The 6,000-nt window shown below is 40.0% G+C and overlaps 1 long non-coding RNA gene across 1 annotated transcript in view; it reads left to right on the forward strand.

Moving 5' to 3' along the window:
* The window catches only part of LOC131912393 (uncharacterized), a 42,241-nt gene extending 41,297 nt beyond the window's left edge, over positions 1–944 (forward strand). The window contains exon 3 of the long non-coding RNA XR_009379617.1: positions 865–944. This is a non-coding gene — a long non-coding RNA (uncharacterized LOC131912393). The remainder of the gene's footprint in view (positions 1–864) is intronic.
* Positions 945–6,000: the final 5,056 nt, after the last annotated feature.

A 6,000-nucleotide genomic window follows, 5' to 3' on the forward strand; every position in this document is an offset into this window, starting at 1 on the left:
CCTGGCTTCCTTTAAGGCTCATGTAGTACTTCTTTGCCTTTAAAAAGGAAATTACAACCAAAAATTTATACCATTCTGTCAATTCTGAGATGCTGGGGAAGATGTGATTTCTAATTTCTAAAAGACAAAATAGAGCAAATAAGATGAATACCAATAGCTTTATTGTTTAGAAAGTCAGACTAAGGCCCTTGGCTGTGGATCTTTGCTGCACATGAATATTTAGTACAATGAAAAGTCTGTGATTTCACTTACTTGCAAGTTAGTAATTAGCCTGTCACATTTTCATGTACGCTAAAGACTTATGACCCTTTTGAGTCAAAGACAAAGGACGTTCATAGAAACTGCAGCAGCCAGGGTTGCCAGTGTTTTGAACTGATTCTTCCAGCCCCAGACACTACAGGGAGATGGGAAGAGGGCCATATGATGACTGCACAGGCAACTGTTTCCTTCATATAATCTGGAGCTCATACCATTTCAGTTCTATGTAGTAAGCATACCTGAACTGCGCTCTAGAAGGAGACACCAAATCTTCCAAGGCTGGATAACATATAACAGAGTTGGTAGTACCTCACTTGAAGACATGCAGAAACAGCAGAGATTCTTGGAATAACTTCCCACAAAGGAACAGTGTCTTTCATCTTATTTCAGAAAGTGTTCTAGATACTGGGAACTCTCCCTACCCCAATAGTACACACTCTCCTTAAAGATAGATGGTGACAAATTAAATAAGCTTCCCTTCTTACCCCTACAACTTAACAGGACAGAAACTTTAATTCTTATCAGAATATAAATTAATGATGATAATAATATATTCAGAGTTCATATATCTAGAGACATTTTCTACATCTATGTTTCCTGTGCTAGCTTGGAAGACATCAAGGAACCTCTGCAGAGGTACTGTAATGAAGAGACTCCATCCATTTGAAGAGTAATAAAGGTACAAACATCTGGTTTTCAGAATAGTAATATTAAAAGGGGTGCACAAATAGCCAAAGTTTATTCTGAGGCATATATGGGTGGCCTAACTCTACAGAAGAGAAAGAAGCTTGGCATGCTCATATGCCAGCAGTTGGCAAGCTGAGGCAAGTTTTTGTGTCTTACCATTGCTGTTTCATGAGCTTCCTCATTATGGAGCTGAGTTCTCCAATAAGAACATAAATGAAAAAAATACCATTATTCAAATAAACTAAAATTGAAGCAATCAGCTCTACAGTGACACCAACCACTTGACAACCATTGAGAAGCTGGAATTGGCTAGTGCAGACACAGACTGTCTCCATCATCACAAAATGTTCTATGAAATAGAACTGTTCTGTAGTATGCCCTTGCTAGTTAAAGATTGGATTCTGATTATGAACTTCTGGCTGAAACATTGCATTCTGGAGAAAGGCTCCTAAAGAGTCAGGAAGTAAACAACTTGCAAGTCTCAAGAAGTTCCCAAAAATTGAACAGATTCATAAGCTTCCTCACTCAGCAAGGTAATTAGCAAGAAATGCTGAGACTAGGTGAAAGGCCTGCAGTCTGCAAACCTGCAAACAAGTCATGCAGAGAGCTAAAAGGTCCCAGAGTTCATGTGTTGTCATCCAGACTTGGGTGGGTTTTCAGCATGCCATCCATGCTCTGATAAGTCACCCTTCAACTACATTCCCCATTGAACTCACTGGTTTACCAAATTTGACTTTAGTGTTATTATTAGTTTAGTCTGTCATCAGTTTCCCATCTGGAGTGAGCAGACATTTGTTCATGTCTCTCCAGGTATAGTGTCACATAACTAGATGGACCCTGTAGCTGGTGTTCAATATGTCAAACTGAAGAGCAAGGAAGGCAGGCATATAGGTACAGCCATGGTGACATAGAAAAGGATACAGGTGAAGATATGTGTATAAATGTGAATATAAATCTAGTCTGTGCATGCACTCAACTCCTGTAAAGTAGAAAAAGGCTCCATTAGTCAGCATTAGCAGAACTGACCCACTGCACTGCATGTCTGAGTGGGCGGTCAGTTCTCTAATTATTTTTGGCTTATCCCCTCTGATTGAAATTTTTCTGGCTGCAGGAGTCTCACTGGTGATTTTGTTGTAAAATATAAATCTGTAATTACCACATTAGCTCACAGAAGAATTAGACAGAGTATGTGCTTTGTAAATGTCACCTGATATTTGCGTTTGGCATTTAAATTCTTCCCAGTGTTCGTGCACCACTGAGATCTTTGTGTCCTTTCTGAGCCATTTCCTCAGTTAGTTCTGATTCTGCTTGCAGTGGCATTTCAGAAGTTAGTGGAAAAGTTAGATTTCCTGTGTCTTACAGTTCCATTGTTCCTCAGTAACATGATACAGAAATGAAAATCCAAGAACTACGTGAGGGATTTTCATCTTCAGTCAACTGTTTCTGTATCTTAATTAAAGAAGAAAAATAGAACAACAGTCTCCCCAACTCTCATCTTCGGAGTTCAAAGGAGGAGGAGGAAATGAGACAAGTTCAGGCAGACATAATGAATGCACATAAGCTGCTTTAATGCCGTAATTGAAAGTGTTCTCATGCAGTCTTTTAGAAACTTCACAGTTTGTTCCTTACAGGTCTTTTTGGTGCTATGACTGGGTGACTAATCTCCCCAGGCCCAGAATTAGAAGCATGCATGGTATATGTGCTTTCTCTTATTGGTGGAATCATACTAAAATTTTCATACCATCCCTTCTGGCTCTTTGTACCTCTGTCGGTATTTTAAGTCATCAAATGTTCCTTCATTTTCATCCCTGTCTCAGGCATTTGTCCCCATGAGTGAAAAAGACTGCAGATGCTGAAAACCTTATTTGACTCTAAGATCTGTAATTACGTGCATGCTCTGTATTGCTTGTTTGCTTTTGCTGTTCAGACAAGAGCTTGTGGGTCCTGATTCTCTGGTCAACATAAGCCCCCTCCTTTGTAAAAAATCTCTAGCAGGTGCTGAGTCTTGGACACCTACACATGTACTTACCTTCAGCTTCCCATATGATTAAGTTCATGTAGTAGTGCAGGATACATTATAGTTTTATAACTTGCTTTGGAGTCTTTTAAAGTTTGTCATACTTTAAAATTTTAATTTATAATTAAAAACAGATGCACTAAAAGGTTTTAACTTCCCGAAGATAAATATTCATAATATCCCCACCCTGGGCTCCCACAAAGTTAAGACTATCAGCACAGGGATTTGATACTGTCTTGATGCATAATCACAAGATGTTATACATGTTATATATCAAATTATTATTTGTAATTTGATCTTTTACTCATGACACATACCTGATATATTTACTCATGACACATATCCCACAATATCCTGATAAGTTGTGTACTGTTCAAAGACCTTGTCTGCACTGGTTACATGAAAGTTCAGTGCCTACAAATCCCATAATTCACTGCAGTAGCCCTACCATTGGATATTTTTGTTGTTTTTAATGCAACAAGAAAAAAAAAAACTCAAATCAACAAGCTTTGGATTTTCTTATCCTAGTATATATTTGCTTTTAAATCAATAGAGACATTTCTGAAAATTATCAGAAAAGCAAAATATAATCATTGTTTTACCCTTTCATAATAATTTGCTGTAACTTTGTTCACTTAAAGCAGTAATTAGCAAGCAATTCCCCGTGGAGTCACTCTTTTCCCAGCATCCAACTCTTCAACACCTTACCTGCTTATGGTGCATTTTCACTCAACTTTCTATTGTTGTCCTTCATCATCTTCCTAAGAGCCTGATCCTCAGGATCTTGTGAATAAGGTGTGATAAATTAATTGTGACTTCATGTTCTCCTGTCTAAGGTTGTTTGCTTTGTAACAGGGTTCAAAACCTTCTAAAGGCAAGATGATAGAAGAATTATACCATTAGTCAGAAGGCTGAGAGAAACAAAGCATGCCATTCCTTATATATTCTTAAGTTGGGATTTGGGGGTGAGTGATATGGGATAGTGCTCTCAAGTCAGCTTACAAACATGGTTGATAGCCCTCAAGTCCTTCATTTAAATGAATTGTCAAACTAGGGAGTAAGTGGCAGAGATCATTGCTGCCATGCTGGATCACCAGGCACAATGCTAAAAACATAGCACAGGATGATTTATGATCAACCAAGAGGGACCCACGTTGATTGTCAACTTTATTTCCTTTGGCTGGCACTCTGTAATTTCACTACAGATAATGTACAGGAGATACCTATGAACAGTGCCAGAATTGGCTCCTTTGTGTACAGTAGAAATCATTGGCTTGTCAATCAGGAAATTTTGCACCCAGTCGAAAGGAAGAAAATGAGAAGTGGTGGTAGACAAGAAAAATTCTATTCTCACTATGCAAAAAGTATGAATAAGATGTGAGTCTGCTGATGCTGCAGGGAGGGAAACAACTACTTAAGTGAGTTGTCACTACAGATTCAATAAGAGAATAATACACATAGTAATGCAGAATCAAAATAACAAAGTCAACTCTACCTGAGAGGGTCAGGGAAACACTTTCCCAAGAGAAGTGTTTTAAAGCATGCTTTATTAGTTGCTGTTCTATTGCTGTGAAGAGACACCATGACCAAGGCAACTCTTATAAAACAAAGAATTTAACTGGGGACTTGCTTGCAGTTTTAGAGGGTTAGTCCATAATCATGGTAGGAAGTAGACAGGCATGGCACTGAAGCAGTAACTGAGAGCTTTACATCCTAATCAGAGAGTAGAGAGAGACACACACAGATGCACACACATACACACACACACACACAGAGAGAGAGAGAGAGAGAGGTGGGGGAGGGAGCTATGGGTTTGTCATGGGCTTTTGAAACCTTAAAGCGTATCCCAAGTGGCACACCTCCTCCAATAAGGCCACACCTCCCAATCCTTCCCAAACAGTTCCATTAACCAAGCATTCAAACATATGAGCCTATGGGGGCCATTCTCATTTAAACTACCACAAACTGTACAAAAAGGTGTCTTGGTTAGGGTTTTTATTGCTCTGATGAAATACCATGTCCAAAGCAACTTGGGGGAGAAAAAGGTTTATCTAGCTTATGCTTCAAAATCACTGTTCATCACTGAAGGAAGTCAGGACAGGAACTCAAATAGGGCATGAACCTGGAGGCAGGAGCTGATGCAGAGGCCATGGAGGAGTGTTGCTTATGACTTGCTTTCCATGTCTTATTCAGCCTGCTTTCTAATAGAACCCAGGACCAGTAGTAGCCCAGGGATGGCATCATCCACAGTTGACTGGGCCCTCCCCCATCAATCACTAATTAAGAAAATGCCTTATAGCTGGGTTTTATGGGAGGGGATTTTTCTTAATTGAGTTTTCCTTCTGTGTCAAGTTGACATAAAACTAGTTAGGACAGGACATATCAAGTCTAAGTAACCCAACCACTGAGATCTTGGAATGCCTAGTATCAGGTGCAGAGTGGCAGTGTATGAAATTAGAGAGGTAGAGTTGGGCAGGTAATAGTGGCAAGAAGCCTTGCTTCATAGGCACAGAGTACTTGCTTTGTGTGTGTTTGTGAGTATGGGGCCTTGGGCTTAAACTTTACAACTGGAAGAGAGGAATGAAAGAAAGGGAAGAACAAGAGAATGGAGTAAAATGCAGAGGGATTCTTTTTCTAAAAAGGGGGAGAGAGAAGTGGGATGGAGGCAGGCAGGCATGGAGGGAAGGGAGGAGAAAGAATAAAAGAAGTGAGAAAGGAAGAAAGGGAAGAAGGGGAAGAAGGAAGTAATGAAGGAAGGTGTAGTGAGAATTGTAGCTAGAGTTTTCCAGCCTGGCCCACGGTCAGGGCAAATCTCTCTCACCTGCCAGTCCCACAGCCACTCAGACCCAACCAAGTAAACACAGAGACTTATATTGCTTACAAACTGTATGGCCGTGGCAGGCTTCTTGCTAACTGTTCTTACAGCTTAAATTATTCCATTTCTGTTAATCTATACTTTGCCACATGGCTCGTGGCTTACCGGGATCTTCACATGCGGCTTGTCATGGTGGTGGCTGGCAGTGTCTCTCTCCCCAGCT

This window comes from Peromyscus eremicus, chromosome 6 (assembly GCF_949786415.1).
Source record: "Peromyscus eremicus chromosome 6, PerEre_H2_v1, whole genome shotgun sequence".
NCBI lineage: Eukaryota > Metazoa > Chordata > Mammalia > Rodentia > Cricetidae > Peromyscus > Peromyscus eremicus.